This window comes from Lolium perenne, chromosome 6 (assembly GCF_019359855.2).
Source record: "Lolium perenne isolate Kyuss_39 chromosome 6, Kyuss_2.0, whole genome shotgun sequence".
NCBI lineage: Eukaryota > Viridiplantae > Streptophyta > Magnoliopsida > Poales > Poaceae > Lolium > Lolium perenne.
The window spans coordinates 85,152,241-85,172,068 of NC_067249.2; positions in this window are offsets into that span (position 1 = coordinate 85,152,241).

Consider the following 19,828-nt stretch of genomic DNA (forward strand, 5'->3'; position numbering starts at 1 on the left):
CTATTCATGAAAAGTTTTTGCTATATGATTCAGTTGTTTAGTCATTATCTTTTTGTTAGCAAACTATAGACCATTGCTTTGAGTCACTTCATTCATCTCATATGCTTTACAATAGTATTGATCAAGATTATGTTGGTAGCATGTCACTTCAGAAATTATCCTTTTTATCGTTTACCTACTCGAGGGCGAGTAGGAACTAAGCTTGGGGATGCTTGATACGTCTCCAACGTATCTATAATTGCTTATGTTCCATGCTAGTTTTATAACAATACCTACATGTTTTATTCATACTTTATATCATTTTTATGCATTTTCCGGGACTAACCTATTAACAAGATGCTGATGCGCCAGTTCCTGTTTTCTGCTGTTTTTGGTTTCAGAAATTCTACACAGGAAATATTCTCGGAATTGGATGAAACAAAAGCCCACGGTCCTATTTTCCATGGAGTGTTCCAGAACATCGAAGAAGAGTGGGAGAAGGCCAGCAGGGGGGCCACCCCATAGGGCGGCGCGGCCCCACCTCCTTGCTCCCCCTGGCTCCCCCGACGCTGCCTCTTCGCCTATATATTCCTTCGTATCGGAAAACCCTAGCACCATCAGTCATATTCCACGAAAAGTTACGTGGCCGCCGCCATCGCAAAGTCAAGTTTCGGGGGACAGAATCTCTGTTCCGGCACGCCGCCGGGACGGGGAATTGCCCCCGGAGTCATCTCCATCGACTCCACCGCCATCTTCATTGTTGTTGCTGTCTCCCATGATGAGGAGGGAGTAGTTCTCCCCCGAGGCTGAGGGCTCTACCGGTAGCTATGTGGTTCATCTCTCTCTCCCATGGTGTGATCTTTATGTGATCATGAGCTTTGTAATCTAGTTGAATATGTAGATGTTACTCTTGTCTATTATGCACTCTAGAGGTTACTTTAATATGAACTCCGGAGTCACTCTCCACGGTGTGATGGTGATAGTGTGTGCATCATGTGTGATTCCTTTATGACGTTGTGGAGCTTGTTTACTCCGGCTTGAGGTGTGCTTTTGCAGCCCTACACAATGAATGGTGTTTGTTATCCAACAAGAGAGTGTTTGAGAGTAGCATTTATTTATTCAATTATGTGATCATTGTTGAGAGTGTCCACTAGTGAAAGTATGATCCCTAGGCCTTGTTTCTAAGCATTGAAACACCGTTTCCAACAAGTTCTACTACATGTTCGCTTGCTGCCATTTTTATTTCATATTGCAATTACTACTTATAATCATCCATATTACTTGTATTTCACTATCTCTTCGCCGAACTAGTGCACCTATACATCTGACAAGTGTATTAGGTGTGTTGGGGACACAAGAGACTTCTTGTATCTTAATTGCAGGGTTGCTTGAGAGGGATATCTTTGACCTCTACCTCCCTGAGTTCGATACCTTGGGTGATTCACTTAAGGGAAACTTGCTGATGTTCTACGAACCTCTGCTCTTGGAGGCCCAACACTATCTACAGGAATAGAAGCGTGCGTAGACATCAGTGCCTCCAAAAGTAGGGTTTCCCCTCAATATATAGAGGTGGACATGCAATATTGTCCATAGGATGGATGCCCCTTTGATCCAAGAGCTCTTGGGCACCTCTAGAACCTTCCTAGGACTACCCACTGTCCTTTATGAGTCCAGCAAGTCTTTCCTTGGACGAAATTCTCATATAAGGAAGGAGTTTGAGTCAATCACGTCACATATTTTTGGGTTCCCAAGACTGCCTTTCTACCCTTCAGTAATATGACCAAAAAGTGGGCATCTGGAGTCCGATTCTGGCGAATTTTTATGTCTAAAAGCAAGAGCATAAAATTCCCGACAATTTTTTCATTTGACGCTTTTCTTCAGGGCCTATCGGGGCCATCTTCGAAAAAAGTAGTGCAGGGAAACTCTAGATTTAGCCATAACGACCGGTTTACTTCCATATTTGCCTATTTCCTACGCAACAAAGTTCAAAACAAGAACTTGTGCACTTTTTTAACTATTAGTACGTTAGTCCCAATAAATATAATAAAGTTACAATATAATAAGAATTTTACTACGATAATCACTTTACATACATCATAGAGCCGGTTTTCTTTTAAGGCATGGCTCTGTACCGACAGCTTTTGAAGCCGGTGATTGTTTCCACCATCTCTAAATATATTAGAGACAAGTGAGAAACTGCCAGTGGTTGAGGGCTAATAGCCGAAACGGTTTTCCCTAAACCTTGTGGAAACCATCTTAGGGCGTTGTCTCTAACTTTCGTGTTTGAACTAGTGTTGTCGCCATGCTGGTGACCTCCGATGGACGACCTCTCCCATGTGCAACTTTGGCCTCTCCTTGCACAGATGCGCCTACAACGCATAAATCAAAGGTTCATTTTGTACCATGCATCGTGCACCCCCTTCGTTGGTTCTTTCGGATTTGGGCCATATTTTATATTTTTTCTAAGTGTTTCATGTTTCTTCGTGGTTTATTTTTGTGACGTCATGTTTTCTTATGCAACTAAACAATTTTTCATCATATTTTTGTATCAGAGCAAAATCGAGTGCCCTGAATCCCCAAACATGGTAACACGGCTGGACTTGTGTACGGTAGAAAATCATTTGTGACCATCTGGCCGTGGAGCCAAACAGGCTACGAAACGTGTTTTTGATCTTCCAAGCGATGCAGAAAATCAAAGTCGTCTGCTGAGTCGTGAGATTTGTCATGCAGGAGGCATGCTCTCTCCATCAACGCAACGCCCTCTCGCCAACCCCTCCCCGTACGTGCTTTCTGCCGACTGCATCTCCCTCATTGTCACACACACTGCCACCGCCAGCACTCCTCCATTTATTAACTGTAGAGATTCGTAGCATAGAAAACAAAAAAAAATTCTACCGCGAGAACGCAATCCAAGCCAAGATGCAATCTAGAACCCTTGAAGATTTCCAAAGCCTACAAGAGGAGGCTCTCGTTGCTGCGGCAGACGATCACTTGCCGCTTTCAAAAGCGCGTAGAAGATCTTGACGGTGCCACAATCGGGAAGCACCTCCGTACTCGGTCACACGTTCGATGTTGATGAAGACGACGTCCTTCTCCCTGTTCCAGCGGGCAGCGGAAGTAGTAGCTCCTCCTTGAATCCCGGCAGCACGACGGCGTGGTGGCGGTGTCGATGGAGATCTCCGGCGGAGCTTCGCTAAGCGTTTGCGGGAGAGGTGGAGGAGGTGGGGCGGCTAGGGTTTGGGAGAGGGGTGGCCGGCCACTTAGGGGGTGCGGACAAGCTATGGCTTGAGGTGGCCGGCCCCCTCTCCTTGTCCGTCATTATATAGGTGGAACACCCAAGAGTTGGTCTACAAGTCTTCGAATAAGACCCCAAACCAAAACCTTCCATATGACATGAAACCTACCCAAGGTGGGATTCCCACCTTTCCTTGGGAGGGGGTGGCCGGCCACCTTGGTGGAGTCCACCTGGGACTCCACCCCTCTAGGGTTGGCCGGCCAAGCTTGGTGGAGTCCCTCCGGGACTCCACCTTCCATAGTGATTTATTTCGGACTTTTCTAGAACCTTCTAGAACCTTCTAGAACCTTCCATAAATGCACCGGATCATTTTCAAACTTATAAAATGACTTCCTATATATGAATCTTATTCTCCGGACCATTCCGGAACTCCTCGTGATGTCCTGGATCTCATCCGAGACTCCGAACAAAACTTCGAACTCCATTCCATATTCAATATCTACTAATACGACATCAAACCTTAAGTGTGTCACCCTACGGTTCGCGAACTATGTGGACATGGTTGAGATCTCTCTCCGACCAATAACCAATAGCGGGATCTGGAGATCCATAATGGCTCCCACATATTCAACGATGACTTAGTGATCGAATGAACCATTCACATACGATACCGATTCCCTTTGTCACGTGATATTTTACTTGTCCGAGGTTTGATCATCGGTATCTCTATACCTTGTTCAACCTCGTCTCCTGACAAGTACTCTTTACTCGTACCGTGGTATGTGGTCTCTCATGAACCATTCATATGCTTGCAAGCTATTTAGACGACATTCCACCGAGAGGGCCCAGAGTATATCTATCTATCATCGGGATGGACAAATCCCACTGCTGATCCATATGCCTCAACTCATACTTTCCGGATACTTAATCCCACCTTTATAACCACCCATTTACGCAGTGGTGTTTGATGTAATCAAAGTACCTTTCCGGCATAAGTGATTTACATAATCTCATGGTCGAAAGGACTAGGTAACTATGTATCGAAAGCTTATAGCAAATAACTTAATGACATGATCTTATGCTACGCTTAATTGGGTGTGTCCATTACATCATTCATATAATGACATAACCATGTTATTAATAACATCCAATATGTTTCAGTTAATACAATCATAGCATGGTATATAAACATTTATCATAAACACAAACATATATAATAACAACTTTTATTATTGCCTCTTGGGCATATCTCCAACAGTCTCCCACTTGCACTAGAGTCAATAATCTAGATTACATTGTAAGGTACCTAACACCCATGGCATTCTGGTGTTGGTCATGCTTTGCCCTAGGGAGAGCTTTAGTCAACAGATCTGCTACATTCAGATCAGTGTGTACTTTGCAAATCTTTACTTCTCCATCTTCGATGTACTCGCGAACCGAATGATAACGCAGCTTGATATGCTTCAGCCTCTTGTGTGACCTTGGTTCTTGTGCATTGGCGATGGCACCCATGTTTTCACAGTAGATGACTAGTGGGTCCAATGCACTAGGAACCACACCGAGCTCTACAATGAACCTTTTCATCCATACCGCTTCTGATGAAGCCTCCGAAACCGCTATGTACTCCGATTCTGTTGAAGACTTCGCCACCGTGCCTTGCTTCGAGCTTGCCCAGCTTACTGCAGCACCATTCAATATAAACACGTACCCAGACTGAGACTTAGAGTCATCAGGATCAGTGTTCCAACTTGCATCGGTGTAAATGGTTACAACGAGCTCTTGATCACCTCCATAACAAAGAAACATATCCTTAGTTCTTTTCAAGTACTTCAGGATATTCTTGACCGCTGTCCAGTGTTCCATTCCTGGATCACTTTGATATCTGCTAGTCAAACTAACAACATGTGCTATATCCAGTCTAGTACATAGCATGGCATACATGATAGAGCCTACTGCCGAGGCATAGGGGATCTGATTCATCCTTTCTCTTTCTTGTGCTGTAGCCGGTCCTTGAGTCTTACTCAAGACTTTGCCTGGTAACATAGGTAAGAACCCTTTCTTACTTTCGTCCATTCTAAACTTCTTTAGAATCTTGTCCAGGTATGTACTCTGTGAAAGCCCTATTAGACGTCTTGATCTATCTCTATAAATATTGATGCCTAATATATACGATGCTTCACCAAGGTCTTTCATTGAAAAACTATTATTCAAATAACCTTTTACACTGCTTAATAGTTCTATATCATTCCCATTCAATAATATGTCATCTACATATAATATCAGGAACGCTACAGAGCTCCCACTCACTTTCTTGTAAATACAGGCCTCTCCATGACACTGTATAAACCCGAAGTCTTTGATCACCTTATCAAAGCGTCGGTTCCAACTTCTTGATGCTTGCTTCAGTCCATAAATTGAACGCTGAAGTTTGCATACCTTGTCAGCATTTTTAGGATCGACAAAACCTTTGGGTTGTACCATATACAACTCTTCCTCAATGTCTCCATTAAGGAACGCCGTTTTAACATCCATCTGCCAAATCTCATAATCGAAAAATGAAGCTATTGCTAACAAAATCCTCACAGACTTTAGCTTCGCTACAGGTGAGAAAGTCTCATCGTAGTCAACACCTTGAATTTTTCGGAAACCCTTTGCGACAAGTCGAGCTTTATAGATAGTAATATTACCATCAACATCTGTTTTTCTCTTGAAGATCCATTTATTCTCGACAGCCTTGCGGCTATCTGGTAAGTCTACCAAAGTCCATACTTTGTTATCATACATGGATCCCATTTCGGATTTCATGGCTTCTTGCCATTTGTTGGAATCTGGGCTCATCATCGCTTCTTCATACGTCGCAGGGTCTTCATCATTGTTGTCCACAATCATGACATTTAGACAAGGATCATACCAATCAGGAGTGGCACGTTCCCTTGTCGATCTGCGAGGTTCAGTAGCTATCTCATTTGAAGTTTCATGATCTTTATCATTAGCTTCCTCTGTTACCGGTGCAGGCGGCACAGGAACAACTTCCGGTACTGCGCTACTCTGATTAACGAGTGAAGATTCAGTAATCTCGTCGAGTTCTACTTTTCTTCCAATCACTTCTTTAGTGAGAAATTCTTTCTCAAGAAAGGTTCTGTTCTTAGCAACAAAGATTTTGCCTTCGGATCTGTGATAGAAAGTGTACCCTATAGTTTTCTTAGGGTATCCTATGAAGACGCATTTCTCCGCTTTGGGTTCTACCTTGTCCGGTTGTAACCTTTTTACATAGGCTTCACAACCCCAAACTTTAAGAACGACAGCTTAGGTTTCTTATTAAACCATAATTCATACGGTGTCGTTTCAACGGATTTAGATGGTGCCCTATTTAAAGTGAATGCAGCTGTCTCTAATGCATAACTCCAAAATGATAACGGCAAATCAGTAAGAGACATCATAGAACGAACCATATCTAAGAGAGTTCGATTACGACGTTCGGACACACCGTTTCGTTGTGGTGTTCCTGGCGGTGTCAATTGTGAAAGTATTTGATACGTCTCCGACGTATCGATAATTTCTTATGTTCCATGCTTGTTTTATGACAATACCTACATGTTTTGTTCACACTTTATGTCATATTTATGCATTTCCCGGAACTAACCTATTGATGAGATGCCGAAGTGCCAGTTCCTGTTTTCTACTGTTTTTGGTTTCAGAAATCCTAGTAAGGAAATATTCTCGGAATTGGACGAAATCAACGCCCAGCATCTTAGAATTGCATGAAGCTTCCAGAACACCCGAGAGCCGCCAGAGGGGGGCCACAGGCCCACCAGACAGTAGGCCGGCGCGGCCAGAGGGGGGGCCGCGCCCCCCTGTTGTTTCGTCGCCTCGTCGACCTTCCGACTCCGCCTCTTCGCCTATCTAAAGGTCCCTGACCTAAAACATCGGGACGGAAAAGCCACGGTACGAGAAACCTTCCAGAGCCGCCGCCATCGCGAAACTCCAATTCGGGGGACAGAAGTCTCTGTTCCGGCACCTTGCCGGGACGGGGAATTGCCCCCGGAGTCATCTCCACCGCCGTCTCCACCGCCATCTTCACCGTCATCGCTGTCTCCATGATGAGGAGGGAGTAATTCACCCCCGAGGCTGAGGGCTCCGCTGTAGCTATGTGGTTCATCTCTCTCTTTGTGATCTAGTTGAATATCATCTATGTGCTACTCTAGTGATGTTATTAAAGTAGTCTATTCCTCCTCCACGGTGTAATGGTGACAGTGTGTGCATTGTGTAGTACTTGGCGTAGGTTATGATTGTAATCTCTTGTAGATTATGAAGTTAATTATTGCTATGATAGTATTGATGTGACCTATGCCTCCTTCATAGTGTGATGGTGACAGTGTGCATGCTATGTTAGTACTTGGTGTAATTGCAAAGATCTATCATGCACTCTAAGGTTATTTAAACATGAATATCGAATATTGTGGAGCTTGTTAACTCCGGCATTGAGGGTTCGTGTAATCCTACACAATTAGTGGTGTTCATCATCCAACAAGAGAGTGTAGAGTGGTTTTATTATGTGATCATTGTTGAGAGTGTCCACTATTGAAAGCAGGATCCCTGGGCCTTGCTTCCAAGCATAGAATCTCCGTTTGTTTACTGTTTTGTTGCATGTTTACTCGCTGCCATATTTTATTCAGATTGCTATTACCACTCATATTCATTCATACCACTTGTATTTCACTATCTCTTCGCCGAACTAGTGCACCTATACATCTGACAAGTGTATTAGGTGTGTTGGGGACACAAGAGACTTCTTGCTTTGTGGTTGCAGGGTTGCTTGAGAGGGATATCTTTGACCTCTTCCTCCCTGAGTTCGATAAACCTTGGGTGATCCACTTAAGGGAAACTTGCTGCTGTTCTACAAACCTCTGCTCTTGGAGGCCCAACACTGTCTACAAGAATAGAAGCACCCGTAGACATCAAGCACTTTTCTGGCGCCGTTGCCGGGGAGGAAAGGTAAAAGGTACTCACACTCCGGATCTCGGCTACTAAGCTATTTTCCGGCGCCGTTGTAAGTACTCGAAGCTATTTCCTTTAGATCCTGCAATTGCATCTTTTTGTTTCTTGTTTATCACTAGTTTGGCATAATGGAAAACAACTATGAGCTTTTTAATTTATTTCCTAGTAGCAATGTTATTAGTATGAACGCAATCACTGCTAATGCTATGGATAAGTCTAAGCTTGGGGAAGCTAGTTTTTGTGATCTTTTTAGCTTCCCATCTTTAGGGGAGAAAATTTGTTCTGATAATGCTTTATCTCCCATATGCGATAACTCTAATGATGCTTGTGATATTTTAAATCCACCTACTGCAAGTACTGCTTTCAAGATACCCATGAAAGTTATTGAACGTGTTATGGATAACCGCTATGAAGGGGATGGAACTGTCCATCCTGGAGATCATTTACTGTTTTTGCATGAATTATGCGGGTTATTCAAGTGTGCAGGTATCTCTATGGATGAAGTGAGGAAGAAGCTATATTCTCTGTTTCGCTGTCAGGTAAAGCGGCGCATTGGTATAAATTGTTGGAGAATAGTCATTCTCTTGGTTGGGAGGAAATTGTATCATTCTTTTATTCTAAATTTTATCCTCCTCATGAAGTGCATATTGATAGGAATTATATTTATAACTTTTATCCTCGTGATGGAGAGAGTATTTCTCAAGCGTGGGGGAGATTGAAGTCACTAATGCTCAAATGTCCCATTCATGAGCTCCCCCGTAATGTTATTGTTAACAATTTTTATGCGAGGCTTTCAGGACAACACAAGGACTATCTGGATGCCTGTTCGGAGGGATCTTTCACAAGCAAGGAGGTTGAAGCTAGGTGGGATCTTCTTGATCGGATTGAGGAGAACGCTGAAGGATGGGAGAACAACAAAGGTGAAGAGTCAGGTATAAATTATGATTATGAATGCATTGAAGCTTTTATGGATACTGATAAATTTCGAGATATGAGTGCTACTTATGGTCTTGACTCTCAAGTTGCTGCAAATCTTTATAAAGCCTTTGCTTCTCATTTTGAATTGCCTAAGAAGAATTTTGATAAGTATCATGAACCTTTTAAAGAGGCTTGCATGAAGAATGAAATTGTTGTTAATGATTGCAATAAGCATGCTCAAACTCCTAAGAATGCTATTTCCTATAAGCATGTTAATTTTTGTGGAATGCATAGACCTTGTGGAATTAATCAAATCAAAGATGAATATTGTATCCATCATATTAATGAAAAAACTAGAAAGTGGTTTAGGGCTCTAGATGATCTTGGTAAAAAAGTGTGTGCCCTCTATCCTTTTATTTGTGAACTTTGCCATGGAGTGAGTCATTTTAATTTTCAATGCTCCTCCAACGATAATTTGAACCCCATGAGTGCTACAAATTGGTATTGTGATGATGAAATTACTCCTAATCAGCATGATGAACTTACTTTATTTTTGTGGTGTGAAGAGCTCTCAAGAAAAATCTCTTTGTTACATATGAGTGATCTTGATATTGATGACGTCCTGCATGGGTGTTTTTCTTATTGCATTGATAATAGCCATACAAATACTTACATACAAAATATTTTAGAAGATGACACCTTGCCAAAATATGATAGGACCGCTGTGTGTTTTGAACTAATTAATGAAAAGGAGGAATCCTCCCAAGTTTCTTCTATTGTTTCTGAAAGTACATCGGGTTATGCGGACAAGCCACCCTTCAAGCCTCTTCCTCCTAAAGAAGGGAACGAGGAGAAGGAAGAGAAGAAGAATAAGAAGAAGAAGGGAACGAAGAAGAAGAAGAAGGAGAATAAAGAGAAAGAGAAAGAGGTAACATCATATCCCCGCGTGAATGAGATAACGCTAGGTAACCGTAAGTATGTTGCTCCTAATGATTATTATGATAATGAATCTGAATACAATGATCTTCCTATGCCCTTTACATACATTAGTGATCATGATTTGAATGAGCACACTACTTTTGATATTGCAAATCTCTGGGAAACTAATTCTGAAAATGATGATGATAATAATTGCCATAGTATCAGTGCTATCCATGCTTCCTCCCATAATGATATAGAAAGCTCTAAGCTTGGGGAAGAGGTGTTTGAAAATCCTTTTGCTACTGATCATTACGTGTTTGATACATCTCCTTCTAATAACAATGATGGTATGGTCACCTCGAGATCTCCGGCGAGCGTACGGTGTCCGCGTTGGTGCAGCGCATCTACGCCATGGACTTCATCAACGACAACGCGGGCTGCTTCGCCAACGGCGGCATCTTCCCCAAGAACGGCCGCATCATCGAGTTCGGCAGCCACCGCGTCTACTTCGGCACCGTCCCCGTGCGCCAGCGCCTCTCGCCGGTGCTGGTGGCACCGGACCCGCCAAGATGGCTCTGTGCTGGTCGCGCCGCCGGCAGCGTTGAGGTAATGATGACCGGTGTGGCTGGTGCAGGAAAGGAGGTTGCGGCTGAAGGTGCCGGTCGCGCGGTTTCGACCCGTGCGGCTAAGCCACCGCTGGAGCGCGGCGCAGGCGCAGCGGGAGCATCATCCGCGCCACCGGAGACACCGCTCCAGGCAGCGATGAACGTCCTCGCCACCCCCATCGCGCAGAACATCGACCCGGCAGCGGCTCAGGCGGAGCTGGAGGCGCAGCGCCAGAAGATGCTGGAGAGCGGCAAGGACATCGTCAGGGCGCAGCGCGAGCTGAACCTAACCGTACGTGAGTATAACGCTGCCCATGGCTTTGCTTCTGTTAGCGCGCATGCTGCTAGGATGCCGGAAAACCGGCTAAAAGCTCGCAACCTAGATCAAGATTTGCGCAAAGAGATTCTTACCGGCAAGAGCGCCTCTGCGTCTGTTAGCATCGTGGAAAAGCCTAAGTATAGCAGCCCGGATAAAACTATAAAAGCTGCTAAGGCTGCAGTAGAGCTATGTGAGTCGCTTTCCGGAGAGGCTTTGGTAAAGCAGCAAGAGCGCGTCAGAGAGCTGCTGGAAACCATAGAGCAGCAAAATGCTGAGCAGCTGGCTAAGCTGAACAAGGCAGCGGCCTCAAAATCCGCGCGTTCAACAAAGAATGCCGGTAGCAAGTCCCATGGGCAGGCTTCATCCCCCCATCCGGATAGAAAAAGAGAAAAAGATGTGAATGCGCAGCAGATGACTGTGTACGATCCGGTTCTTGCCCGAAAGCAACAGGCCGGGCAACATGATGCCGGAAGAAAAAGCCAAGGGGCAGAGCGAGGCTACGCCAGAGGCTATGCCGGAAACAATCATGCCGGTAGATATGAGACCGGGCAAAACTATCGAGCTGCAAGGGCAGCGTACGATGAGGAGGAAATAGATCCCCCTAGGTACCGGCAGGCAAGGGCCGCGGTGCCGGAATGTTACGATGAAGCCGATTCCACCAGACCGGCAGCATACCGGAACCCATTGGGAGAACGCCTGGGAGAGAGATACTTACCGGAACGGGATGCGAGGCACCGTCTGGATAGAGTGTACTTGTCAGAAATGATCGAGGAGGAAGGTCCTCCAGGTCCAAAGTGCTTTGGCCCAAGGATCATGAAAGAAAAACCACCAGTTCGCAACTTTATGTTGCCCCGTGACACAAAAACATATGATGGCACCACAAAACCGGAAGACTGGCTCGCGGATTACGTGACCGCGGTATACGTTGCAGGCGGTGGAGGAACCGTAGCAGGAGGAGGAAACCGGCGTTGGGCCGTGAGGATCATACCATCGTTTTTGGTTGGACCGGCAAGAATCTGGCTAAACAACTTGCCGGCAGGAAGCATAAATGGCTGGCTGGATTTTGAGGAGGCCTTTGTGAGCAATTTCAGCAGCACCTATCAGAGGCCAAACAGGCCGCAGCAACTTGCTCTGTGTGTGCAGCGTCCGAACGAAACAGACCGGGATTATCTGGCCCGGTGGAACACCACAAGGAACTCCTGTGAAGGGGTAATCGAGGCACAAGCCATTGCTTGGTTTAGCAGTGGATGCAGAAGAGGTTCACCGTTGTGGCAAAAGTTGCAGCGCAACATGCCGACAACGTTGGCAGAGATGATACGTGTGGCGGATAGCTATGCGTTGGGAGACCCAACGCAGCCGGCAGTGCAACCGGAGCCGGAACAGCTGCGCCACGAACAACACCGGGACAACCGGAATAACAAAAGAAGAGAAGATTTTCCGGATCGAAGGTACGGTCCGCAGCAAGTTGCTGCTGTGCAGGAAAATTTCGAGGCCAGCGACAGCCAGAGGCAGAAAACCGGATCGCAGCCATGGGCATGTCCTAAGAAACAATGGGTGGAAAAGAAACCCTGGGCCCAGAAAAGAAACTGGCAAGAACCCGCAAAATACACCATGGAAGCTGCCATGGATCAACCTTGCCGGTGGCACACGCCGAATCCGGCACACCCGTCAAACCATCTGACAAAGGATTGCACCTGGACCAAGTACTTGATGCAAAAAGGAACAGTGAAAGATGCGCGGCCACCACAAGACATGCCGCAGCAGCAGCAACAGCTACCGCCACCACCACCACTTACCGGGGCAAACGCCTTATCGGTGCAGCCAAACCGGCAGCAGTACCAGCAAGTTAACCGGGTGGAGCAAAATGATAACCAGCCACCTCCACCGGCACCTTTAGGCCGGAATGTTTACGAAGATCCGCATTCTGTGCTGTGTTGTCTTTGTCATCGAGCCAACAGACCGGCAAAGTGTACACCGGCGCTCCATGGAGGTCAATGCTGTGATGCCGACAGTTCCCAAGTACATGATGTGGTCCAATCAGGAAATTACCTGGTCATCCAAGGATCACCCAAAGATCATGCCGAATCCGGGTGGATATGCTCTTGTTGTGGACCCAATCATGAAAGGGCCGCAAACTCGAGTGAAGTTCAGCAAGGTGCTGATAGACAATGGCAGTAGCATCAACATCATGTACAAGCACACCATGCATACGCTGGGCATAACAGAAAACATGCTTCAGCCAACGCGCACAACGTTCCACGGGATTGTTCCTGGTTTGTCCTGTGCCCCGATAGGAAAAGTTCGGGTGGACGTGGCATTTGGAGGACGTGACAATTGCCGGGTAGAAAATCTGGAGTTTGAGGTGGTGGATCTAGACAGTCCCTACCATGCATTCTTTGGGGAGACCGGCATTGGCAGCCTTCATGGCCACAACTCATACAGCTTACCTCAAGATGAAGATGCCGGCACCTCGTGGACCACTGACTGTGGTGGGAAACTATAAGATCTCACTGGAAACTGCATCTGCCGGATCGAACCTAGCGGAATCGCTGGTGATCGCGGAGGAAAAGAAAAGAATGCAAACAGCTGTTGCGCTGGCTCAATCCTCACAAATGAGCTTAGCGGCAATGAGTGAAAACATGGGCTCACCGGCATTCAAGCCAACGAATGAAACAAAGGACATCGTGCTGGATCCGGCTTACCCAGAGCGCACCGTTCGTATCGGTGCCGGTCTCGACCAAGCATAGGAAAGCGCGCTCGTCAGCTTCCTCCGTGAGAATCGGAATATCTTTGCCTGGTCAACTGATGATTTGGTAGGTGTTCCGAGGGAGCTGGCTGAGCACTCTCTAAACGTCCGGAAAGATGCCAAGCCGGTACGGCAACCACTGCGCCGGTTCGCTGAAGACAGAAGAAAGATCATAGGAGAAGAGGTAACCAAACTGCTTGTTGCTAGATTCATTGTGGAGGTCACGCACACAGAGTGGCTGGCCAATCCGGTAATGGTTGAAAAGAAGAAAGATGAGAACCTGGAGGCCAAAGCTCCGAAGGTGTGGCGCATGTGCATCGACTACACCAACCTGAACAAGGCTTGCCCAAGAGATCCTTTTCCTTTGCCACGAATCGATCAAGTGATTGATTCAACTGCTGGGTGTGAGTTGTTGTCCTTCCTGGATGCCTATTCCGGTTTCCACCAAATTCCCTTGAAAAAGGAAGATCAAATAAAAACTGCGTTCATTACCCCGCACGGGGCTTATTGCTATGTCACTATGCCTTTTGGTTTGCGCAACGCTGGTGCAACGTACCAGCGCTGTATGCAAAAATGCTTGTTTGATCAAATCGGAAAAAACGTGCAAGTCTATGTGGATGACATCGTGATAAAAACTAAGGTAAAGAACACCTTAATCGATGACATCCGGCAAACGTTCGATAACCTGAGACGGTTCCGGATGAAACTCAATCCGGCAAAATGCACCTTTGGTGTCCCTGCCGGCAAGCTGCTCGGTTTCCTGGTATCAAGCCGGGGCATAGAGGTTAATCCGGTAAAGATCCGAGCAATAGAAAGAATGGCTATCCCTCGAGAGTTAAAAGATGTGCAGAAGTTTACCGGAAGCTTGGCATCGCTGAGCCGGTTCGTGAGCAGGTTGGGAGAAAAAGCTCTGCCACTCTATGCTCTGATGAAAAAATCTGACACGTTCGTCTGGACCCCTCAGGCAGACGCAGCGTTTAAAGAGCTAAAAACAATGCTAGCCACAGCACCTATACTGGCTTCACCTCTAGAAAGAGAGCCTATGCTGTTATACATAGCAGCAACAAACCGGGTTGTGAGTGTAGTGGTTGTAGTTGAAAGAGAAGAGGAAGAAAAAACCGTCCAGAGGCCGGTATACTACTTGAGCGAGGTGCTCTCCCTATCAAAACAAAACTACCCTCACTTCCAAAAAATGACTTATGGCGTGTACATGGCCGCCACAAAACTCAAGCACTACTTTGAGGAGCACCCCATGAAGGTGGTAAGTGAAGCACCAATTTCCGACATCATGTGCAACAAAGACGCCAGCGGCCGGATTGCGAAATGGGCAATCCAGATATCACCATACGTGCCGGTGTATGAAAGAAGAGATGCCATAAAATCACAGGCTTTGGCTGATTTCCTTGTTGATTGGGCGGAGATGCAGTACAAACCGCCAGATCAGAGGATAGAATACTGGAAGATGCACTTTGATGGATCCAAGCTCAAGGAAGGTCTAGGTGCCGGTGTGGTGCTCACTTCCCCAAAAGGAGATCACCTCCGGTATGTTTTGCAAGTGCATTTCAGGGCATCAAACAATGTCGCTGAATATGAAGCTTTGACCCATGGACTTAAGGTCGCAAAAGAAATCGGTGCACACCGGATCATTTGCTATGGCGATTCAGATCTTGTGGTACAGCAGTGTTCAGGAGATTGGGATGCAAAAGATGCCAACATGGCCTTGTACCGGTTTCACGTACAAAAGATTGCCGGATTCTTCGAAGGGTGTGAGTTCCACCATGTGCCACGCGCAGAAAATGAAGCCGCAGATGCTTTGTCCAAGCTGGGCTCATCTAGGCAAGAAATTCCTCCCGGAATAGCTTTGGCTCACCTAAGAGTGCCATCGATCAAACCGAGCCCGGAGTCAGAATCAATTTTTGTACCGGAGTCACACGTAGTACCCATGGATATCGATGAAGGGAACCCGGGGACTGCTCCGGCAAGCTCGGGGACTGCTCCGATAAGCTCGGGGACTGCTGTACCCATACCGGAAGAAATGATGCTGGTGGATAGCATGGAGATAGATGCGCCGGTGTTTTTGGTTCGAGAGATACCGTCATGGGTTAAACCTATTAAGGAATTCCTGATCAACGGCACCTCGCCGGCTGACGAAAATGAATCAAGGAGGATACAAAGAAGGTCCAAAGCTTACACATTCATCAATGGTGAGGTGTACAAGAGAAGCGTTACCGGTGTCCTTCAAAGATGTGTGGAACCGGAGGAAGGGAAAGAAATGCTTGAGGAAATTCACCAAGGAGAATGTGGGCATCATGCTTCGTCAAGGGCGCTAGTAGCAAAAGTATTCCGGCATGGGTTCTATTGGCCCACTGCTTTGGAGGACGCTGAGGATTTGGTAAGAAAATGCAACGGCTGCCAGAGGTACGCCAAGCAAAATCATACCCCAGCATCCGGTTTAAAGACAATACCACTAACATGGCCATTCGCCGTTTGGTGCCTTGACATGGTTGGGCCATTCAAAACTGCAAGAAGCAGCATGACTCACATCTTGGTGATGGTGGATAAGTTCACCAAGTGGCTAGAAGTAAAACCTATCGCAAAGTGTGATGGGCATACAGCGGTGAAATTCCTAAAAGATGTCATTTTGCGGTATGGATACCCGCGGCATCATCAACGATAATGGAACCAACTTTGCTCAAGGTGAGTTCAAAAGGTTCTGTGAAGAAAAGAACATCCGGTTGGATTTGTGCTCAGTGGCACACCCACAAGGAAATGGCCAAGTGGAAAGAATGAATGCCTTGGTGCTTTCCGGTATCAAGCCTAGACTCATTGATGCGGTGGAAAAGTCACCGGGATGTTGGCTCGATGAACTGCCATCAGTACTGTGGAGTATAAGAACAACCCCAAACCGGTCTACCGGATACACTCCCTTCTTCATGGTTTATGGAGCAGAAGCGGTGATACCAACCGACATCATTCATGATTCACCAAGGGTACAGCTCTATACTGAGCAAGAGGTCAAAGAGGCCAGAGAAAATGATGTGGACTTGCTGGAAGAAGCAAGAGAGCTAGCTTTGGCAAGAACAGCCATTTACCAGCAAAACCTCAGACGCTATCATAACCGGAAGGTTAACCCAAGAGTTTTCCGGGAAGGAGATCTTGTACTTCGCCTGGTGCAGCGCACTGAAGGCCGGCATAAGCTCTTGCCACCATGGGAAGGTCCCTTCATTGTAAGCAAGGTGCTTCACAATGATGCATACTACTTGATCGATGCACAGGAGTGGAAGAAAGGAAAGGCGGACAGGTCCGGAGAGGAGAGCAAACGTCCATGGAACGTAGCTCTGTTGCGTCCCTTCTACTCTTGAAGTGATGGTGTAAGAAGTTCCTTTTTGTACCTTATAAGCTATGAATAAAAGTTGCCGGAATCTTGAATGAATCTCGGGGACTACCCCAACTAAAGTTGCATGTAACTTGTCTATTTTTTCAGTTTACCGGTTGCTTATTGAATGTTTTTTCGTTCTGGTTTAGTAGTGTGCTAAATCCTACCGGAGTCTTCGACTCTGCTGCTGTCCGCAAACCGGCTTCATGGCAAGCAAGATAAACCGGTAGGAGATAAGCACATGAACTGCGAAAAGGGAGAGCAGGAAAGAACAATCCGGAAAATTTAACTAACCCCGGTTAAACCGGTTTTTTGCAAAATTTCAAAGTTATTTCTAAGTTCAAGAAGATGCTTGTTTGGTGAAAGAACCTTGCGCTCATACGCCAAAGAACGCCCAGAGAAGGCAGGCAGAGCCAAGGCAAAAGAACCAAGTATGCATCAAATTGGATGCGGAAGCAATTGAGAAATCTTTGCGAAAGACAGGATAAAAGCAGAACCAAAGGCAATTATGCTAAGACAAACTCATAAATACTTAGCTACCGGTATAAATTACCGGCAGGAAATGTTGTATCACAACCACAGGCAAACTTAAAGTCTTACATCATAGACCCCGGCATTCCGGGGCAGAATTTAACGAACATCGTTTCAAAGATAAGCAGGACCAACAAACAGATAGCAGGCAAACACTTCAAAGAGAATAATCACGCAGCAGGGGCTTCCGGAGGAGCAGCACCGGCATCAGCATCGTCCAGGACCTCTTCTTCGGCTTCACCCTCCTCCTCGTCGAGATAGTCCGTGACGCCAGGAGGGGGAGGGATGAAGGTGCGCATGTCGGCATACTCCGCGATCCGGTACGCGCGATCCTGCCGCCTGGCGGAGAGGATCGGGTCCAGATCCGTTTCGGCGTCTTCACGCACGCCGGTAAGGGCGTCCAGATCGAGCTCCGGGTACCAGGAGCAGGCGACGCGGAGGGCGGAGTCCGCTCCAGCGCGGGCAGCAGAGCACTGCCACTCGCAGATCCTCTTGCCGGCACCCTTGAGGCGATCGCTGATGAGGGAGAAGGTGTCCGGCACCTCCTCGCCAGGCCATAAAGTCCTGTATAGCTGGGTAGCTACATCAGGGATGTCCGAAAGATTGCGGTCTATGCAGCGCATATGGGACACCCGCGCGTTAAGCGCGACCAGATGGTCCTTGGGCGTCCATGGCACGGTAAGATCCGCTTGGCCTTTGTCCTTGCGTTGCGCGTCGACCTTCTTGACGGCGTACCTCTGCGAGTCCGGAAAGAGGCCTATGCAAAGAAAGAAAAAGTTTAAGGAAAAGAGTCCGGAAGAAAAAGAGACCGGAGAGAAAAGAATCCGGAAGAAGAGAGACCGGACGGAAAGATAGCGGAAAGAAAATGGGGTCGAAGGAAGAAAGGCTTGTGTGCAGTAATCAAAGTGTAAAAGAAAAGAACTTACGGAGGGCGAGTGTGTCGGTCTGCAGGATCAGCTGATCGCACTCCTTATGCTCCTCCTCCAGCCGCGCGGCCTTCTCCTCGGCACCCTTCCGGGCCTTGGCCATCTCCTCCAGCTCTGCCCGCAACACCACAGTGGCATTGCAAGCATCCTCCAGAGCCTCGTCCAACTTGGCCGCTGCGGTCACTTCAGCGGCTTTGAGGGCCTTGGCGTGGTCAAGCCCCAGCTGAATCAGCTGAGACTTGAGCTCCTGGTAGCTGGTCTTGAGGGCGTTCAGCTCCTCCTGGTGCTGCCGGTTGAGCTGGTCCTTCTCCCCTGTAACCGGAAAAAAGAGTGTTAACAAGGTTACACTAGTAAAAAATGAAAAGAAACCAAGTTCAAAGGAGAAAGGAAAAAATAGTACGTTGGGCCTCGGCGAGCTGCTCTTTCAGAGCATCGATGGAAGCTTCCGGGATCACTGTTGAACAGAAATTGTAAATATCACAAGGAAAAAAGGTTTCCGGTAGCAAAGATGCCGGTGGAACAAAAACTTACCTTGGCACTTGTCATGTGCCTCAGCGAGCTCCCGGTGCTCCCACAAAAGCTCCTCGAAAAGGGCCTTCCGAGCGTCAGCGGTGACCTGTTCAAGAAAAAGAAGAAATGAGTTAAGTTTTGCGCTAAGAACAAAGTTCTTAACCCGAAACTCGGGGACTGGCAGTGCCGGTTTTGCGCGGTTTTAAGATAAGTTTTGCGCTAAGAACAAAGTTCTTAACCCGAAACTCGGGGACTGGCAGTGCCGGTTTTGCGCGTTTCTAAGGTAAATTATGTGTTAAGGAGAAGATGTTTAACCCAAAACTCGGGGACTGGCAGTGCCGGTTTCACGCTAAAATCTTAAGTTAAGTTTTGCGCTAAGAGCTGCGCTCTCACCACAAAACTCGGGGACTGGGAAGATAGACAAGAGAGAAACCGGCATGAAACTAAGGAAAAGGTAAAACAGAGCCGGAAACGAAGAAACCGGCAAAGATTGAAAGTTAGTAGAACATACCGTCAGATTGTTCGTGGAATCGTACCACGCGCTGTCAAGCTCTTTTACGGCAGCCCGGAGCCGCATGAAGTGCTCCTCAGAACACCGATCCCCGACAGGATCAGGTGCCGGCAGCCGATCCTTGCCCATTCCGCGGGTTGCCGGAGTGATGTCCGCGGCGTTCCACTTTTGAGCATAGGGCAGGAGGTGCCCCAGGTCCCGGCCTTGGCGCTGGAACTCCGTGATGCGGCCGAGGAGGCCGGTGGCCTTCATG